At 47.1% G+C, this 20,000-nt stretch overlaps 1 pseudogene; it reads left to right on the top strand.

Annotated features, from left to right (window-relative positions):
• LOC115630222 overlaps window positions 1-2,397 on the top strand; it is a 2,809-nt pseudogene extending 412 nt beyond the window's left edge.
• The last annotated feature ends 17,603 nt before the right edge of the window (window positions 2,398-20,000 follow it).

Here is a 20,000-nt window from a genome sequence, read left to right as displayed (position 1 = left end):
TACGTGAAACTGCTTAGAGGTTAAGCCCGATGAACCTGAATATCCATTATGGGAAATTCATCATTATAATTATAATATTTAATAAATATTATTAATAATAGTGTGCATTTTTCCCATATAAGGACATTGTAATCTATTAGCATATACAAAAATTTATCATAAAATATGGCTTATAGTTTATTCAAATTATTATGGCTTGCCCATTGATAACATAGAATAAATGTCATTAAATTTGATAAAGTGCTGATAGATTGATATGAAATACAGTGTGTTAATTTTTCGAAATTATATAATGATATTTATATCTATGATATTTATATTTATTATAGGCACTTGTATGATTAACAATGCGAAAGATTCAGGATACCTTCGGGACCCGTCTTGAAACACGGACCAAGGAGTCTAACATATATGCAAGTCATTGGGATTTATTTTATAAACCTAATGGCGTAATTAACTTGACTACCAATACAAATGGGATTAGTTTTTAAATTATTTTATATAGTTTATTAATTCAATCCCGGGGCGCTCTATATAGTTATGTATAATAATATTTATATTATTTATACCTCTAACTGGAACGTACCTTGAGCATATATGCTGTGACCCGAAAGATGGTGAACTATACTTGATCAGGTTGAAGTCAGGGGAAACCCTGATGGAAGACCGAAACAGTTCTGACGTGCAAATCGATTGTCAGAATTGAGTATAGGGGCGAAAGACCAATCGAACCATCTAGTAGCTGGTTCCTTCCGAAGTTTCCCTCAGGATAGCTGGTGCATTTATATATTGCATAAAATAATCTTATCTGGTAAAGCGAATGATTAGAGGCCTTAGGGTCGAAACGATCTTAACCTATTCTCAAACTTTAAATGGGTAAGAACCTTAACTTTCTTGAAATGAAGTTTAAGGTTATGATATAATGTGCCCAGTGGGCCACTTTTGGTAAGCAGAACTGGCGCTGTGGGATGAACCAAACGTAATGTTACGGTGCCCAAATTAACAACTCATGCAGATACCATGAAAGGCGTTGGTTGCTTAAAACAGCAGGACGGTGGACATGGAAGTCGTAATCCGCTAAGGAGTGTGTAACAACTCACCTGCCGAAGCAACTAGCCCTTAAAATGGATGGCGCTTAAGTTGTATACCTATACATTACCGCTAAAGTAAATGATTCATATTTATATAAAAATATAAATTTTGAAACTTTAGTGAGTAGGAAGGTACAATGGTGTGCGTAGAAGTGTTTGGCGTAAGCCTGCATGGAGCCGCCATTGGTACAGATCTTGGTGGTAGTAGCAAATAATCGAATGAGACCTTGGAGGACTGAAGTGGAGAAGGGTTTCGTGTGAACAGTGGTTGATCACGAGTTAGTCGGTCCTAAGTTCAAGGCGAAAGCCGAAAATTTTCAAGTAAAAATATATATATATATACACAACATACATATTATTATTGATACACTTGAATAATTTTGAACGAAAGGGAATACGGTTCCAATTCCGTAACCTGTTGAGTATCCGTTTGTTATTAAATATGGGCCTTGTGCTCATCCTGGCAACAGGAACGACCATAAAGAAGCCGTCGAGAGATATCGGAAGAGTTTTCTTTTCTGTTTTATAGCCGTACTACCATGGAAGTCTTTCGCAGAGAGATATGGTAGATGGGCTAGAAGAGCATGACATATACTGTTGTGTCGATATTTTCTCCTCGGACCTTGAAAATTTATGGTGGGGACACGCAAACTTCTCAACAGGCCGTACCAATATCCGCAGCTGGTCTCCAAGGTGAAGAGTCTCTAGTCGATGGAATAATGTAGGTAAGGGAAGTCGGCAAATTAGATCCGTAACTTCGGGATAAGGATTGGCTCTGAAGATTGAGATAATCGGGCTTGATTGGGAAACAATAACATGGTTTATGTTCTCGTTCTGGGTAAATAGAATTTCGATTATTTTTAATGATCGTCATTTGTTCCCCGGATTGTTAGTTACGTAGCCAATTGTGGAACTTTCTTGCTAAAATTTTTAAGAATACTAATCTGGAGGGGTTAAACCTTTCAGTTTTAGCTCTTTTAAATTATAACGATTATCAATTAACAATCAATTCAGAACTGGCACGGACTTGGGGAATCCGACTGTCTAATTAAAACAAAGCATTGTGATGGCCCTAGCGGGTGTTGACACAATGTGATTTCTGCCCAGTGCTCTGAATGTCAACGTGAAGAAATTCAAGTAAGCGCGGGTCAACGGCGGGAGTAACTATGACTCTCTTAAGGTAGCCAAATGCCTCGTCATCTAATTAGTGACGCGCATGAATGGATTAACGAGATTCCTACTGTCCCTATCTACTCAGTTTGCTTTAGACGGTCGTCGCGAGCGGACGTGTGATTTCGGTGCGCGCATCATATTTTTTGAAAGTGAGTTTGCTTATCAGCAAGTGCCAAGTGACCAATCAGCGACAAGTAAACAAGTTGTTTACTTGTTTATGACAAACAGCGTTCTAAAAATAGAACAAGCAGATAAGAGACTGCAATAGTGTGCGTATACGTGTAAGTGCACTCGCGGAAAGAAAAACTGAGAGCACCAACATGGTGCGAACCCGGTCTAATAGCCGGTGCAGCAACAACAACAACAGTTGTAATGACGTGGAGATGGCCGATGACCATCTCCACGAGCGGGACAACAATCGAGGGTGGTGGTAAAGCCACTCGCGAGCGGTCCAAAACGCGAAAGGGTGGCGACAGAGGGCTGAACACGGCGTCGCCAGCGGATTGCGAGGCAGAGGATGTTTCGCCTACCAAGAAGAGGATTAGGGAGAAGGCAGGTGTAGCAGCCTCCTCCTCCTCGTCCCCTGACTTGGATGACGGAGCAACTGCGTCGCAATGGGTTGCCGACGTCGCCGCCGCCAATTCTGCCGCCAACTCTGCTGCCAACGCTGTCGCCGCCGACAGCGCCGTCGCGATAAGTACCGCGTCGCTCGCTGCCGACAAAGCCGCCGGCACCAATGCCGAGGGAGTTACCGCGAAGCCGGCCACTGACGCCGCTGCCGCCACCGCTGCCGCCGCGAAACCGGCTACTATAGCCGACGCCGCCGTCGCGAAGCCCAAAACGGAGGCTGTATTTAAGAAGCCGCTGGCACCGACCACCGTCGCGAGGTCGTATGCCGCAGTCGCAGAGAGGGCGCTGCCCGCTGCCGGAGCCATTCTGCCGCCATGCGCTGCTGCGACGTATGCAGCCGCTGCTGCGAGCGCTGACGTCCCCCCTGCTGCTCCCGCTGTACCACGATGCTCAGCAGTGAGTATCGTGGCTAGTGGCACCTCTGCCGTTATGGCAGAGCTGTCAGCCATTAAGAAAATGGCAAGGGATGCCCTACTGGAGGCGCAGATGAAGCCAGCGCAGTCGAAGGCCGTTGCGGATGCGACCGCCAAATATGAAGACCTGATCACGGCTCTCATGCTGCGAGTGAGCCAGCTGGAGTGTAGAGTCGGAGCCACCAAGAGCTCGCAAGCGGTGCCCCCCACCACGCTGCCAACGGTGCCAACGGTGCCAAAGACGTCCACTGCTGCCACCAAGGCTGTGTCCACAGCCCTGCCGCGCCCCAAGAAGCCTGCTGAAACATACTCAGCAGTGCTGGCCAGTCAAGACCCGACGGTCACGAGCGAGCAGGTGGTGCAAATCATGAAGAAGGAGGTGATGCCAGGCACGAACTACCGGGTTCATGGCATCCACCAAACGAAGCGAGGGGAAACAGTGCTGCGAATGATGTCCGAAGGCGACATGAAGAGCCTTTTGAGCAGCCAAAAGTTTAAGGAGGCCGGACTGGTCGTCCAGCCGAACAGAGGACTGCGCCAAAAAGTCATCGTATATGACGTTGACACGGAGGTTTCGCCGGAGCAGTTCCTGGAGGAGGCGTACGCCCTTAATTTCAAGGAGGAGATGACCTCGGAGAAATATAAGGAGGCGGTCAGGTTGGAGACCAAGAGGTGGTCTGTCACGGACGGTGGCAGGATCAATCTGACGCTCGACGTGGATGAGGCAGCAGCAACCATCCTGGAGAAAGCCGGCAGAATCTTCGTGAGCTGCCATTCCTTCAGATGCAGGAAGCTGGTTCGCACGTATGCATGCCACAGGTGCATGTCATTTAACCACAAGGTGGCGGAGTGCAACGCAACCACGGCGTGTCGTCAATGTGGGGAGACCGGACACATTGCGGCCAAATGCAACAAGCCGGCGGACTGCCGCAACTGCCGCATGAAAGGGCATCCTTCGGGGCATCGCACGCTCTCGGAGGCATGTCCGATATATGCAGCGGTGATAGCGAGGGTGCAAGCTAGACATTAATCATGTTTAGATTCATCCAAGCGAATTGTGGGAGATGCAGCGACGCAACAATAGAGTGTGGGGTTAGGATAAGGAATTCTGGATACACCTTCGCTCTGATCCAGGAACCTTATGTTAGCCCCCACTTGGATCGCGTTACTGGACTGCCATCCAGTATGCGAGTCTACACTGACAGGAGGAAGAAGGCGGCCATCATTGTGGATGACCCTGATGTCGTGTGCGTCCAAATGGAGGACCTCACAACGGACCTTGGGGTATGCGTGAGAGTGACGGGTGGCTTTGGCACAGCCTACCTGTCCTCCGTATACTGCCAATTTGGAGCCGAGATTGAGCCGTATCTAGGCTACTTGGATGCAGTGTTGTTGCGCGCTAGCAACACGCCTGCCATCCTCGGACTCGACGCGAACGCAGTATCCCCCCTGTGGTTTAGCAAAGTCTCTGATGCGAATCAGGGACATTTAAACCAACAGCGGGGTGAGCTGCTGGCCGAGTGGATCACGGGGAGTAGTGCTGGAGCGCTAAATGAATATAGCGAGGTATTCACCTTCGATGGACCGAACGGGAGGAGTGACATTGACGTCACAATCGCCAACGACGCAGCATTGGTATGGGCTGCATACCAATGGAGAGTGGACGAGTGGGTCCTGAGTGACCACAACAGAATCTCTGTTGTGGTGACACCTGGACCCCAGAACGCAGTTGAGAGTACCAATACTCCTGTGCCGTCCTGGAATCTCGCGAGAGCGCGTTGGCGATTGTTCGATGAGGAGGTCATCGGAGGAGCGGAGGCGATTTCGGCGGATGCACCGATGGACGAGCAGGTAGCGGCCCTACGGTCTGTCGTACACCATGCGTGCGACAGGGCGATAGGACGCCGTGAGACGAGTACAGTTCGGAGAGTGAACTGGTGGACGGCTGAGTTGGACGACATGCGCCGACGGGTGAGGAGAGTGCGACGCCGAAGGCAGTATGCGCGTCGTCATCACACCGATGACGAGCGGCTTCTTGCTACTGAGCTGAGGATTGCCTTGGCTCAGTACAAGAAGCAAATACTGAAGGCGAAGGAGGACGACTGGCGGCGTTTTGTGCAGGAGCACAGAGACGACCCGTGGGGCCATGTATACCGGATCTGCAATAACAGACGCAGAGGAAACGCCGAGATAGGGTCGCTTCGGGCCAATGGCGAGACAGTCGTTTCGTGGAACGACTGTGCGCGAGTGCTCCTCCGCAACTTTTTCCCAGTTGCGGAGTCCAGAGCTCCCATAGCCATTGCCGAAGTTGCCCCTCCAGCTCTCGAGGTTTCGGAGGTGTCTGCATGTATTGCACGGTTGAGGAGCAGGCGATCGCCAGGATTGGATGGGATCACTGGAGCGGTTGCAAAGGCGGTCTGGAGAGCTATCCCCCAGCACTTGGCAGCGTTGTATTCCCGCTGTTTAGCAAGTGGATACTTCCCGGAAGAGTGGAAGCGGCCACGTGTGGTCGCTTTGCTCAAAGGGCCTGATGGGAACAGGAACGATCCTGCTTCCTATCGAGGTATCTGCTTGCTGCCGGTGTTCGGTAAAGTGCTGGAGGCGATCATGGTGGACCGTCTCAAGGAGGCAGTGCCGGAAGGCTGCAGATGGCAATTCGGCTTCAAACCTGGACGCTGCGTGGAGGACGCGTGGAGGCACGTGACAAGCACGGTCGCGGCCAGCCCGGCCCGATACGTGCTTGGATTATTCGTGGACTTCAAAGGAGCCTTCGACCACTTGGAGTGGAGTTACGTAATGCGCCGATTGGACGACGCGGGATGCCGAGAAATTAGCTTGTGGCAGAGCTATTTTTCTGGCAGGAGCGCGTCCATGCTGAGCAATTGCGGAGAGGAGACTGTGTCGGTAACTCGAGGTTGCCCACAGGGGTCCATTAGCGGTCCATATATTTGGAATTTGGCTATGGACGTGTTGCTGAGGAGGCTGGAGCAGGAGTGCACCTTCAGCGCTTATGCTGATGACCTGCTCATCCTCGTGGAGGCGAACGCGAGACGTGCGTTGGAAGAGGAGAGCGAGCGGCTGATGAGCATCGTCGGAGAGTGGGGTGCCGAAGCAGGCGTTTCGGTATCCACCACTAAGACACACATCATGCTGCTGAAGGGTACTTTGGCACGCAGCAGACCTCCCTGGGTACGTTACCGGGGGATGGCTCTGCCGTACGTGCCCTGCACAAAGTACCTGGGCATTATGGTCGGCGAGCGGATGAGCTTTATGCCGCACATAGTGTCCCTACGCGGGAAGATGCTGGGCGTCGCGGGAAGACTGGCGCGAGTGCTGCGCGTGGACTGGGGCCTCAGTCCGGAGGCCAAGAGAACCATCTATGCGGGCCTGATGATACCGTGCGCACTGTTTGGTGCGTCGGTATGGTACCGACAGGCAGGGCAGGTTGCGCCCAAGAGGCGCCTCATGTCCTGCCAGAGAGTGACACTACTGGCAACACTGCCAGTGTGTCGCACAGTCTCGACGGTCGCGCTACAGGTGCTGGCAGGAGCCGCACCGTTTGACTTGGTTGCCAAGCAATTGGCAATCATGTTCAAACTGCGCAAGGGCTACCCGCTGGAGGAGGGAGAGTGGCTGCACGGCCAGGACTTGGCGGACGTGGATAAGAGGCAGAGGAAGGCGCTGCTAGACGAATGCCTGCTACGTGAGTGGCAGCTCCGATGGGATGACGACGGTGAGTGCGGGCGCACGACCCATCGTTTTTTCCCAGACGCAGGCTTCGTCTACAGTCGCAGGAGCTTCAGGTTCAGCCTGCGTGCTGGATTCCTGATGACGGGACATGGCTCGATGAACGAGTTTCTGCACAGGAGAGGCATCGCCGACGCGCCTGCATGCTCATGCGGCGCTGAGGAGGAGGATTGGCTGCACATCTTGTGTGTATGCCCGCTGTACGCGGATCTTCGTGACCTCGCAGGACTTGGGATCGAGTTGAGGAGCGGCATCTGGAGGGTGTCTGGTGTGACGGAGACGCCAGAGAGGATGCAGAGGCTGGAGGCGTTCGCTGACGCTGTGTTCGCACGGCGTCGGCAACGTGATGAACAGCCGGTGAACATTGGGCTGCCAGTCCCGGGCTAAAATCAGCCAAAACTGGCACCTCCCCCGTGTGATGGCGGGGCTTAGAATACCATCTCAGCGGTCACGGCTTGTCGTATGAGGCGACTGATGTGGCAAAAAGCTGGTTAACCCATCCGTGCTGTCGGGCAAAAGGGCCAGGGCTCACCGAGTCCTACTCATGCCGCTGTTCAGGGCGGTATGAGTTGAAGTTTCGGTACTACGGGTTGGGGAGTTCTCCAAGGGCTCCCCATTGAGGTAGGCCCCCTTGTGGGAGTATCGTAGTGGCTGTGGTTGTCACCTACATCGCGGGTAGAGTATTGGCTTCGGCCTTTATTCGGCGTGGAGTTGCGTTTTCCAACCGGGCGCTGCGACCCTGAGAGCAGCAGAGGTGTTTAGATGCACTTCGCCTCCCATCCAAGAGGGGGATATATGCCCGACAAGCATATATCCCGAATTGGTACTGGCGAAGCTCCCACTGTATTTGCTGGTGGTTGTTAGCTGGGGCGACTGGTTTGGCGCATCGTACCAAAACCCGTGCACTGTAGTCGGTCTTGTGTACATACACACTGTGAATGCAGTGTGTATGCACACTTGTCTGACTTGAGTGTTGTGGTAGTAAACCCTTTGTAGTGGTACACGCCACATAAAACAAATCCCGGAGAGATCCGTGACGAATGTCCCTATCTACTCAGTTTGCTTTAGACGGTCGTCGCGAGCGGACGTGTGATTTCGGTGCGCGCATCATATTTTTTTGAAAGTGAGTTTGCTTATCAGCAAGTGCCAAGTGACCAATCAGCGACAAGTAAACAAGTTGTTTACTTGTTTATGACAAACAGCGTTCTAAAAATAGAACAAGCAGATAAGAGACTGCAATAGTGTGCGTATACGTGTAAGTGCACTCGCGGAAAGAAAAACTGAGAGCACCAACATGGTGCGAACCCGGTCTAATAGCCGGTGCAGCAACAACAACAACAGTTGTAATGACGTGGAGATGGCCGATGACCATCTCCACGAGCGGGACAACAATCGAGGTGGTGGTAAAGCCACTCGCGAGCGGTCCAAAACGCGAAAGGGTGGCGACAGAGGGCTGAACACGGCGTCGCCAGCGGATTGCGAGGCAGAGGATGTTTCGCCTACCAAGAAGAGGATTAGGGAGAAGGCAGGTGTAGCAGCCTCCTCCTCCTCGTCCCCTGACTTGGATGACGGAGCAACTGCGTCGCAATGGGTTGCCGACGTCGCCGCCGCCAATTCTGCCGCCAACTCTGCTGCCAACGCTGTCGCCGCCGACAGCGCCGTCGCGATAAGTACCGCGTCGCTCGCTGCCGACAAAGCCGCCGGCACCAATGCCGAGGGAGTTACCGCGAAGCCGGCCACTGACGCCGCTGCCGCCACCGCTGCCGCCGCGAAACCGGCTACTATAGCCGACGCCGCCGTCGCGAAGCCCAAAACGGAGGCTGTATTTAAGAAGCCGCTGGCACCGACCACCGTCGCGAGGTCGTATGCCGCAGTCGCAGAGAGGGCGCTGCCCGCTGCCGGAGCCATTCTGCCGCCATGCGCTGCTGCGACGTATGCAGCCGCTGCTGCGAGCGCTGACGTCCCCCCTGCTGCTCCCGCTGTACCACGATGCTCAGCAGTGAGTATCGTGGCTAGTGGCACCTCTGCCGTTATGGCAGAGCTGTCAGCCATTAAGAAAATGGCAAGGGATGCCCTACTGGAGGCGCAGATGAAGCCAGCGCAGTCGAAGGCCGTTGCGGATGCGACCGCCAAATATGAAGACCTGATCACGGCTCTCATGCTGCGAGTGAGCCAGCTGGAGTGTAGAGTCGGAGCCACCAAGAGCTCGCAAGCGGTGCCCCCCACCACGCTGCCAACGGTGCCAACGGTGCCAAAGACGTCCACTGCTGCCACCAAGGCTGTGTCCACAGCCCTGCCGCGCCCCAAGAAGCCTGCTGAAACATACTCAGCAGTGCTGGCCAGTCAAGACCCGACGGTCACGAGCGAGCAGGTGGTGCAAATCATGAAGAAGGAGGTGATGCCAGGCACGAACTACCGGGTTCATGGCATCCACCAAACGAAGCGAGGGGAAACAGTGCTGCGAATGATGTCCGAAGGCGACATGAAGAGCCTTTTGAGCAGCCAAAAGTTTAAGGAGGCCGGACTGGTCGTCCAGCCGAACAGAGGACTGCGCCAAAAAGTCATCGTATATGACGTTGACACGGAGGTTTCGCCGGAGCAGTTCCTGGAGGAGGCGTACGCCCTTAATTTCAAGGAGGAGATGACCTCGGAGAAATATAAGGAGGCGGTCAGGTTGGAGACCAAGAGGTGGTCTGTCACGGACGGTGGCAGGATCAATCTGACGCTCGACGTGGATGAGGCAGCAGCAACCATCCTGGAGAAAGCCGGCAGAATCTTCGTGAGCTGCCATTCCTTCAGATGCAGGAAGCTGGTTCGCACGTATGCATGCCACAGGTGCATGTCATTTAACCACAAGGTGGCGGAGTGCAACGCAACCACGGCGTGTCGTCAATGTGGGGAGACCGGACACATTGCGGCCAAATGCAACAAGCCGGCGGACTGCCGCAACTGCCGCATGAAAGGGCATCCTTCGGGGCATCGCACGCTCTCGGAGGCATGTCCGATATATGCAGCGGTGATAGCGAGGGTGCAAGCTAGACATTAATCATGTTTAGATTCATCCAAGCGAATTGTGGGAGATGCAGCGACGCAACAATAGAGTGTGGGGTTAGGATAAGGAATTCTGGATACACCTTCGCTCTGATCCAGGAACCTTATGTTAGCCCCCACTTGGATCGCGTTACTGGACTGCCATCCAGTATGCGAGTCTACACTGACAGGAGGAAGAAGGCGGCCATCATTGTGGATGACCCTGATGTCGTGTGCGTCCAAATGGAGGACCTCACAACGGACCTTGGGGTATGCGTGAGAGTGACGGGTGGCTTTGGCACAGCCTACCTGTCCTCCGTATACTGCCAATTTGGAGCCGAGATTGAGCCGTATCTAGGCTACTTGGATGCAGTGTTGTTGCGCGCTAGCAACACGCCTGCCATCCTCGGACTCGACGCGAACGCAGTATCCCCCCTGTGGTTTAGCAAAGTCTCTGATGCGAATCAGGGACATTTAAACCAACAGCGGGGTGAGCTGCTGGCCGAGTGGATCACGGGGAGTAGTGCTGGAGCGCTAAATGAATATAGCGAGGTATTCACCTTCGATGGACCGAACGGGAGGAGTGACATTGACGTCACAATCGCCAACGACGCAGCATTGGTATGGGCTGCATACCAATGGAGAGTGGACGAGTGGGTCCTGAGTGACCACAACAGAATCTCTGTTGTGGTGACACCTGGACCCCAGAACGCAGTTGAGAGTACCAATACTCCTGTGCCGTCCTGGAATCTCGCGAGAGCGCGTTGGCGATTGTTCGATGAGGAGGTCATCGGAGGAGCGGAGGCGATTTCGGCGGATGCACCGATGGACGAGCAGGTAGCGGCCCTACGGTCTGTCGTACACCATGCGTGCGACAGGGCGATAGGACGCCGTGAGACGAGTACAGTTCGGAGAGTGAACTGGTGGACGGCTGAGTTGGACGACATGCGCCGACGGGTGAGGAGAGTGCGACGCCGAAGGCAGTATGCGCGTCGTCATCACACCGATGACGAGCGGCTTCTTGCTACTGAGCTGAGGATTGCCTTGGCTCAGTACAAGAAGCAAATACTGAAGGCGAAGGAGGACGACTGGCGGCGTTTTGTGCAGGAGCACAGAGACGACCCGTGGGGCCATGTATACCGGATCTGCAATAACAGACGCAGAGGAAACGCCGAGATAGGGTCGCTTCGGGCCAATGGCGAGACAGTCGTTTCGTGGAACGACTGTGCGCGAGTGCTCCTCCGCAACTTTTTCCCAGTTGCGGAGTCCAGAGCTCCCATAGCCATTGCCGAAGTTGCCCCTCCAGCTCTCGAGGTTTCGGAGGTGTCTGCATGTATTGCACGGTTGAGGAGCAGGCGATCGCCAGGATTGGATGGGATCACTGGAGCGGTTGCAAAGGCGGTCTGGAGAGCTATCCCCCAGCACTTGGCAGCGTTGTATTCCCGCTGTTTAGCAAGTGGATACTTCCCGGAAGAGTGGAAGCGGCCACGTGTGGTCGCTTTGCTCAAAGGGCCTGATGGGAACAGGAACGATCCTGCTTCCTATCGAGGTATCTGCTTGCTGCCGGTGTTCGGTAAAGTGCTGGAGGCGATCATGGTGGACCGTCTCAAGGAGGCAGTGCCGGAAGGCTGCAGATGGCAATTCGGCTTCAAACCTGGACGCTGCGTGGAGGACGCGTGGAGGCACGTGACAAGCACGGTCGCGGCCAGCCCGGCCCGATACGTGCTTGGATTATTCGTGGACTTCAAAGGAGCCTTCGACCACTTGGAGTGGAGTTACGTAATGCGCCGATTGGACGACGCGGGATGCCGAGAAATTAGCTTGTGGCAGAGCTATTTTTCTGGCAGGAGCGCGTCCATGCTGAGCAATTGCGGAGAGGAGACTGTGTCGGTAACTCGAGGTTGCCCACAGGGGTCCATTAGCGGTCCATATATTTGGAATTTGGCTATGGACGTGTTGCTGAGGAGGCTGGAGCAGGAGTGCACCTTCAGCGCTTATGCTGATGACCTGCTCATCCTCGTGGAGGCGAACGCGAGACGTGCGTTGGAAGAGGAGAGCGAGCGGCTGATGAGCATCGTCGGAGAGTGGGGTGCCGAAGCAGGCGTTTCGGTATCCACCACTAAGACACACATCATGCTGCTGAAGGGTACTTTGGCACGCAGCAGACCTCCCTGGGTACGTTACCGGGGGATGGCTCTGCCGTACGTGCCCTGCACAAAGTACCTGGGCATTATGGTCGGCGAGCGGATGAGCTTTATGCCGCACATAGTGTCCCTACGCGGGAAGATGCTGGGCGTCGCGGGAAGACTGGCGCGAGTGCTGCGCGTGGACTGGGGCCTCAGTCCGGAGGCAAAGAGAACCATCTATGCGGGCCTGATGATACCGTGCGCACTGTTTGGTGCGTCGGTATGGTACCGACAGGCAGGGCAGGTTGCGCCCAAGAGGCGCCTCATGTCCTGCCAGAGAGTGACACTACTGGCAACACTGCCAGTGTGTCGCACAGTCTCGACGGTCGCGCTACAGGTGCTGGCAGGAGCCGCACCGTTTGACTTGGTTGCCAAGCAATTGGCAATCATGTTCAAACTGCGCAAGGGCTACCCGCTGGAGGAGGGAGAGTGGCTGCACGGCCAGGACTTGGCGGACGTGGATAAGAGGCAGAGGAAGGCGCTGCTAGACGAATGCCTGCTACGTGAGTGGCAGCTCCGATGGGATGACGACGGTGAGTGCGGGCGCACGACCCATCGTTTTTTCCCAGACGCAGGCTTCGTCTACAGTCGCAGGAGCTTCAGGTTCAGCCTGCGTGCTGGATTCCTGATGACGGGACATGGCTCGATGAACGAGTTTCTGCACAGGAGAGGCATCGCCGACGCGCCTGCATGCTCATGCGGCGCTGAGGAGGAGGATTGGCTGCACATCTTGTGTGTATGCCCGCTGTACGCGGATCTTCGTGACCTCGCAGGACTTGGGATCGAGTTGAGGAGCGGCATCTGGAGGGTGTCTGGTGTGACGGAGACGCCAGAGAGGATGCAGAGGCTGGAGGCGTTCGCTGACGCTGTGTTCGCACGGCGTCGGCAACGTGATGAACAGCCGGTGAACATTGGGCTGCCAGTCCCGGGCTAAAATCAGCCAAAACTGGCACCTCCCCCGTGTGATGGCGGGGCTTAGAATACCATCTCAGCGGTCACGGCTTGTCGTATGAGGCGACTGATGTGGCAAAAAGCTGGTTAACCCATCCGTGCTGTCGGGCAAAAGGGCCAGGGCTCACCGAGTCCTACTCATGCCGCTGTTCAGGGCGGTATGAGTTGAAGTTTCGGTACTACGGGTTGGGGAGTTCTCCAAGGGCTCCCCATTGAGGTAGGCCCCCTTGTGGGAGTATCGTAGTGGCTGTGGTTGTCACCTACATCGCGGGTAGAGTATTGGCTTCGGCCTTTATTCGGCGTGGAGTTGCGTTTTCCAACCGGGCGCTGCGACCCTGAGAGCAGCAGAGGTGTTTAGATGCACTTCGCCTCCCATCCAAGAGGGGGATATATGCCCGACAAGCATATATCCCGAATTGGTACTGGCGAAGCTCCCACTGTATTTGCTGGTGGTTGTTAGCTGGGGCGACTGGTTTGGCGCATCGTACCAAAACCCGTGCACTGTAGTCGGTCTTGTGTACATACACACTGTGAATGCAGTGTGTATGCACACTTGTCTGACTTGAGTGTTGTGGTAGTAAACCCTTTGTTGTGGTACACGCCACATAAAACAAATCCCGGAGAGATCCGTGACGAATGTCCCTATCTACTATCTAGCGAAACCACAGCCAAGGGAACGGGCTTGGAATAATTAGCGGGGAAAGAAGACCCTTTTGAGCTTGACTCTAATCTGGCAGTGTAAGGAGACATAAGAGGTGTAGAATAAGTGGGAGATATTAGATTTCGGTTTAGTATCGCCAATGAAATACCACTACTCTTATTGTTTCCTTACTTACTTGATTAAATGGAACGTGTATCATTTCCTAGCCATTATACGGATATATTTTTATATATCTTATGGTATTGGGTTTTGATGCAAGCTTCTTGATCAAAGTATCATGAGTTTGTTATATAATTGCAAACAAATTCTAATAATGAGAGGATGCGCATTTATGTGTATTTTCAATTTATGAATTTGGTATAACTCCAATTACTCCGGTATGATCCAATTCAAGGACATTGCCAGGTAGGGAGTTTGACTGGGGCGGTACATCTCTCAAATAATAACGGAGGTGTCCCAAGGCCAGCTCAGTGCGGACAGAAACCACACATAGAGCAAAAGGGCAAAAGCTGACTTGATCTCGGTGTCCAGTACACACAGGGACAGCAAAAGCTCGGCCTATCGATCCTTTTGGTTTAAAGAGTTTTTAACAAGAGGTGTCAGAAAAGTTACCATAGGGATAACTGGCTTGTGGCGGCCAAGCGTTCATAGCGACGTCGCTTTTTGATCCTTCGATGTCGGCTCTTCCTATCATTGTGAAGCAAAATTCACCAAGCGTTGGATTGTTCACCCATGCAAGGGAACGTGAGCTGGGTTTAGACCGTCGTGAGACAGGTTAGTTTTACCCTACTAATGACAAAAACGTTGTTGCGACAGCATTCCTGCGTAGTACGAGAGGAACCGCAGGTACGGACCTATGGCACAATACTTGTTCGAGCGAACAGTGGTATGACGCTACGTCCGTTGGATTATGCCTGAACGCCTCTAAGGTCGTATCCGTGCTGGACTGCAATGATAAAAATGGGGCAATTTGCATTGTATGGCTTCTAAATCATTAAAAGTTTATATGCATTTATAAACGACAATGAATATGTGATGCCAATGTTATGAGTAACATAGTTAACTTTGGAGGATCTTCGATCACCTGGTGCCAATGCTAGTTACTTATTAAAACATTATTTAATACAATGACAAAGCCTAGAATCAATTGTAAACGACTTTTGTAACGGGCAAGGTGTTGTAAGTGGTTGAGCAGCTGCCATACTGCGATCCACTGAAGCTTATCCTTTGCTTGATGATTCGACGATATATATAATATGTTTATATATAAAAATATACGACTTCGCAATGGTTTTGTACATTGTGCATGTAGTATATATAATAATATATAATATATATATATAGAGTCAATCGAGAATCATCAATAATGGTAGCCGGTGTTTCACTCACTGTTGGTGGTGGTGTGTGTATTCATTAAGGCCTGCCATTATTATTAATTATTATTATTTTTTTTTTTATATATATTTAACCTATATATATTATAACCACCCACCTATATACTACAAAATAATATACATAATGGTGTCCCTATGTATAAAATTAATATATACTTGTCTCTTTGAGCATGCGAAAAATCTTAAGTATATAATAACTCTATGTATATCACTTTGGAATGTGTACATAGAGTATCAGAAATGTTATAAACAAGAACGCGCATGCCAATTACTATATTCTAGTATAGTATTGGCTCGTGTAAATATATAATATATACAAGTCAATATATACTTGCCCCTTGGAGCATATGCGAAAAGTCTTAAGTATATATGTATCACTATGAAATGTGTACATAAGTATATCAGAAATGTTACAAACAAGCACACCCGCACGCCAATTTTACTATATTATAGTATTGGCATGTGTAAATATATACTTGCCCTTGACTTGAGCTTATGCGAAAAGTCTTAAGTATATAATAACTCTATGTATCACTATGGAATGTGTACATAGTATATCAGAAATGTTACAAACAAGCACACCCGCACGCCAATTTTACTATATTATAGTATTGGCATGCATAAATATATACTTGCCCTTGACTTGAGCATATGCGAAAAGTCTTAAATATATAATAACTCTATGTATCACTATGGAATGTGTACATAGTATATCAGAAATGTTACAAACAAGCACACCCGCACGCCAATTTTACTATATTATAGTATTGGCATGTGTAAATATATACTTGCCCTTGACTTGAGCTTATGCGAAAAGTCTTAAATATATAATAACTCTATGTATCACTATGGAATGTGTACATAGTATATCAGAAATGTTACAAACAAGCACACCCGCACGCCAATTTTACTATATTATAGTATTGGCATGCATAAATATATACTTGCCCTTGACTTGAGCATATGCGAAAAGTCTTAAGTATATAATAACGCTATGTATCACTTTGGAATGTGTGTACATAGAGTATCAGAAATGTTATAAACAAGAACCCGCATGCCAATTACTATATTCTATAGTATTGGCGTGTAAATATATATAAATGTACATACAAAGTATGCATTTATTAAGGAATACAAATGTTTCTTACTAAAGTCTGGTGGAATTTAAAGTAAGCCCATATATACAAATGGTGTCCCAAGGTATTATAATAAATATAGTGTGTTTATTCATAATAAACACACTATAAGTGTATTTATGTTTGGTTTGGAGGTGCATAAATACATATAATATATATGGGTTTTACTAAAGTCTGGTGGAATTTAAAGTAAGCCCATATATACAAATGGTGTCCCAAGGTATTATAATAAATATAGTGTGTTTATTCATTATAAACACACTATATATGAAGTAACCCATGTGTTAAAATAAATATTGTGTGTTTATTAATAATAAACACACTATATATGAAGTAACCCATGCATTAAAATACAGTGTGTTTATTCCAAATAAACACACTATAAACGTATTTAACCTATAGAGGTAAATGTCATTTTAGTCATATATTTTATATAAAATGCTACCGCATAAAGAAATAGTGGCACAAAACACCTATAGAGTCAGTGGTGTTCTCGCACCATGAAGAAAAATTTTCCTTCATAATATATACAAGTGTTTGTTCAAGCAACAGACACCATGTATATATAGGTGTTTTGTGCCACTACTTCTTTATGCTGTAGCATTTTATATGAAATGTATTACTAAAATAACATGCATTTGTATAGTTAAAATAAATATAGTGTGTTTATTCAAAATAAACACACTACATATGAAGTAGCTCATGCATTAAAATAAATATAGTGTGTTTATTCATAATAAACACACTATATATGAAATAACCTATGCATTAAAATATAGTGTGTTTATTCATTATAAACACACTATATATGAAGTAACCCATGTGTTAAAATAAATATAGTGTGTTTATTCCAAATAAACACACTATAAATGTATTTATGTTTGGTTTGGAGGTGCATAAATACATGTTGAATTTAGTGGTACATTTTGAAAAAATGCTACCGCAGATAGAAGTAGTGGCACAAAACATACTTGTGGAGTGTGCTTCTGCACGAAGAAGTAAAATTACTTTTTCATATAAATTAATGTAGTGGCGGCATTAATAGTGCAGATGCATTTAGTATAGAATATATATGGGTTTTACTATAGTCTGGTTGAATTTAAAGTAAGCCCATATATAAAAATGGTGTCCCAAGGTATTAAAATAAATATAGTGTGTTTATTCATAATAAACACACTATAAATGTATTTATGTTTGGAGGTGCATAAAATACATATAATATATATGGGTTTTACTAAAGTCTGGTGGAATTTAAAGTAAGCCCATATATACAAATGGTGTCCCAAGGTATTAAAATAAATATAGTGTGTTTATTCGTAATAAACACACTATAAATGTATTTATGTTTGGTTATGGAGGTGCATAAATACATGTTGAATTTAGTGGTACATTTTGAAAAAATGCTACTGCAGATAGAAGTAGTGGCACAAAACATACTTGTGGAGTGTGCTTCTGCACGAAGAAGTAAAATTACTTTTTCATATAAATTAATGTAGTGGCGGCATTAATAGTGCAGATGCATTTAGTATAGAATATATATGGGTTTTACTATAGTCTGGTTGAATTTAAAGTAAGCCCATATATAAAAATGGTGTCCCAAGGTATTAAAATAAATATAGTGTGTTTATTCATAATAAACACACTATAAATGTATTTATGTTTGGAGGTGCATAAAATACATATAATATATATGGGTTTTACTAAAGTCTGGTGGAATTTAAAGTAAGCCCATATATACAAATGGTGTCCCAAGGTATTAAAATAAATATAGTGTGTTTATTCGTAATAAACACACTATAAATGTATTTATGTTTGGTTATGGAGGTGCATAAATACATGTTGAATTTAGTGGTACATTTTGAAAAAATGCTACTGCAGATAGAAGTAGTGGCACAAAACATACTTGTGGAGTGTGCTTCTGCACGAAGAAGTAAAATTACTTTTTCATATAAATTAATGTAGTGGCGGCATTAATAGTGCAGATGCATTTAGTATAGAATATATATGGGTTTTACTATAGTCTGGTTGAATTTAAAGTAAGCCCATATATAAAAATGGTGTCCCAAGGTATTAAAATAAATATAGTGTGTTTATTCATAATAAACACACTATAAATGTATTTATGTTTGGAGGTGCATAAAATACATATAATATATATGGGTTTTACTAAAGTCTGGTGGAATTTAAAGTAAGCCCATATATACAAATGGTGTCCCAAGGTATTAAAATAAATATAGTGTGTTTATTCGTAATAAACACACTATAAATGTATTTATGTTTGGTTATGGAGGTGCATAAATACATGTTGAATTTAGTGGTACATTTTGAAAAAATGCTACTGCAGATAGAAGTAGTGGCACAAAACTACTTCATGGAGTTAGCATCAGCACGAAGTAAAATTACTTCATATAATATTTAATGAACTGGGGCATCATTAAAATAATAGTGCTTATAGAGATGCGGTTGACGAATTATAATATGGCAGCAACATATAAATAAATAGACACATCAGTATAATAATATATAGTGGAGAAGCTTGATTCTATTATAGTAAATATTTTTTTATTATAATAGAAGGCTTGATAATTTAGTGGTATATTTTGAAAAAAAGGTGTCACATAAAGAAGTAGTGGCACAAAACTACTTCATGGAGTTAGCATCAGCACGAAGTAAAATTACTTCATATAATATTTAATGAACTGGGGCATCATTAAAATAATAGTGCTTATAGAGATGCGGTTGACGAATTATAATATGGCAGCAACACATAAATAAATAGACACATCAGTATAATAATATATAGTGGAGAAGCTTGATTCTATTATAGTAAATATTTTTTTTTATTATAATAGAAGGCTTGATAATTTAGTGGTATATTTTGAAAAAAAGGTGTCACATAAAGAAATAGTGGCACAAAACTACTTCATATGGCAAAGAGAAATCAATGATTTCAAATAAATCCTGTATATTCGTAGCGTAATATACATAAAGATAGTTGTAATATTTTACTTCTATCGTTAATTTTTACTATGTATATGGTTCTTTCGTATCGACAGTTTGTTCCTTTTTATGGTTCATTACGACTGGTCGTTAGAATCCCTCTATACAGAAAAAGATATTTGGGAGTAGGAAAAACCAAACAAGTCCGACCTGGTTGCCCCTATATCGTTAATTAGTCTGGTGTGATACATTAAGAACTATGTTCTTAATGAGTTTTTGATATACTATAGGTGTATAAAAATTATACACAATTAATATAGTGTACAAAGACAGAAACACAGTACACATGTATTTATACATGTGTAAAATTTTATATATAGTTATTGGGGAGGCTATTATATAAAATGAAAAATTAATAGTTATAACTTGTTATGACTTATTAATAAAAAAAAAGTATTTGCGCTATATAAAATAGCGTTAAATAACAAAATGAACAAACAAACAAAAAGACACATTATTTGTGTATATATTTTTAATATGTACGCAAAAAATAGTGTGTTATATGTGTTGTATGTATATTTCTCCTACCCTAGCTCATCGCGAGTGAAGATGGGTAGAGTTATATATAATAACACACACATAATATAT

The sequence above is a fragment of the Scaptodrosophila lebanonensis genome, unplaced genomic scaffold, assembly GCF_003285725.1.
Source record: "Scaptodrosophila lebanonensis strain 11010-0011.00,11010-0021.00 unplaced genomic scaffold, SlebRS2 tig00000365-arrow-arrow-pilon, whole genome shotgun sequence".
NCBI lineage: Eukaryota > Metazoa > Arthropoda > Insecta > Diptera > Drosophilidae > Scaptodrosophila > Scaptodrosophila lebanonensis.
The sequence above is the reverse complement of the archived record's forward strand: the minus strand, read 5'-3'. Positions and strand labels throughout refer to the sequence as shown.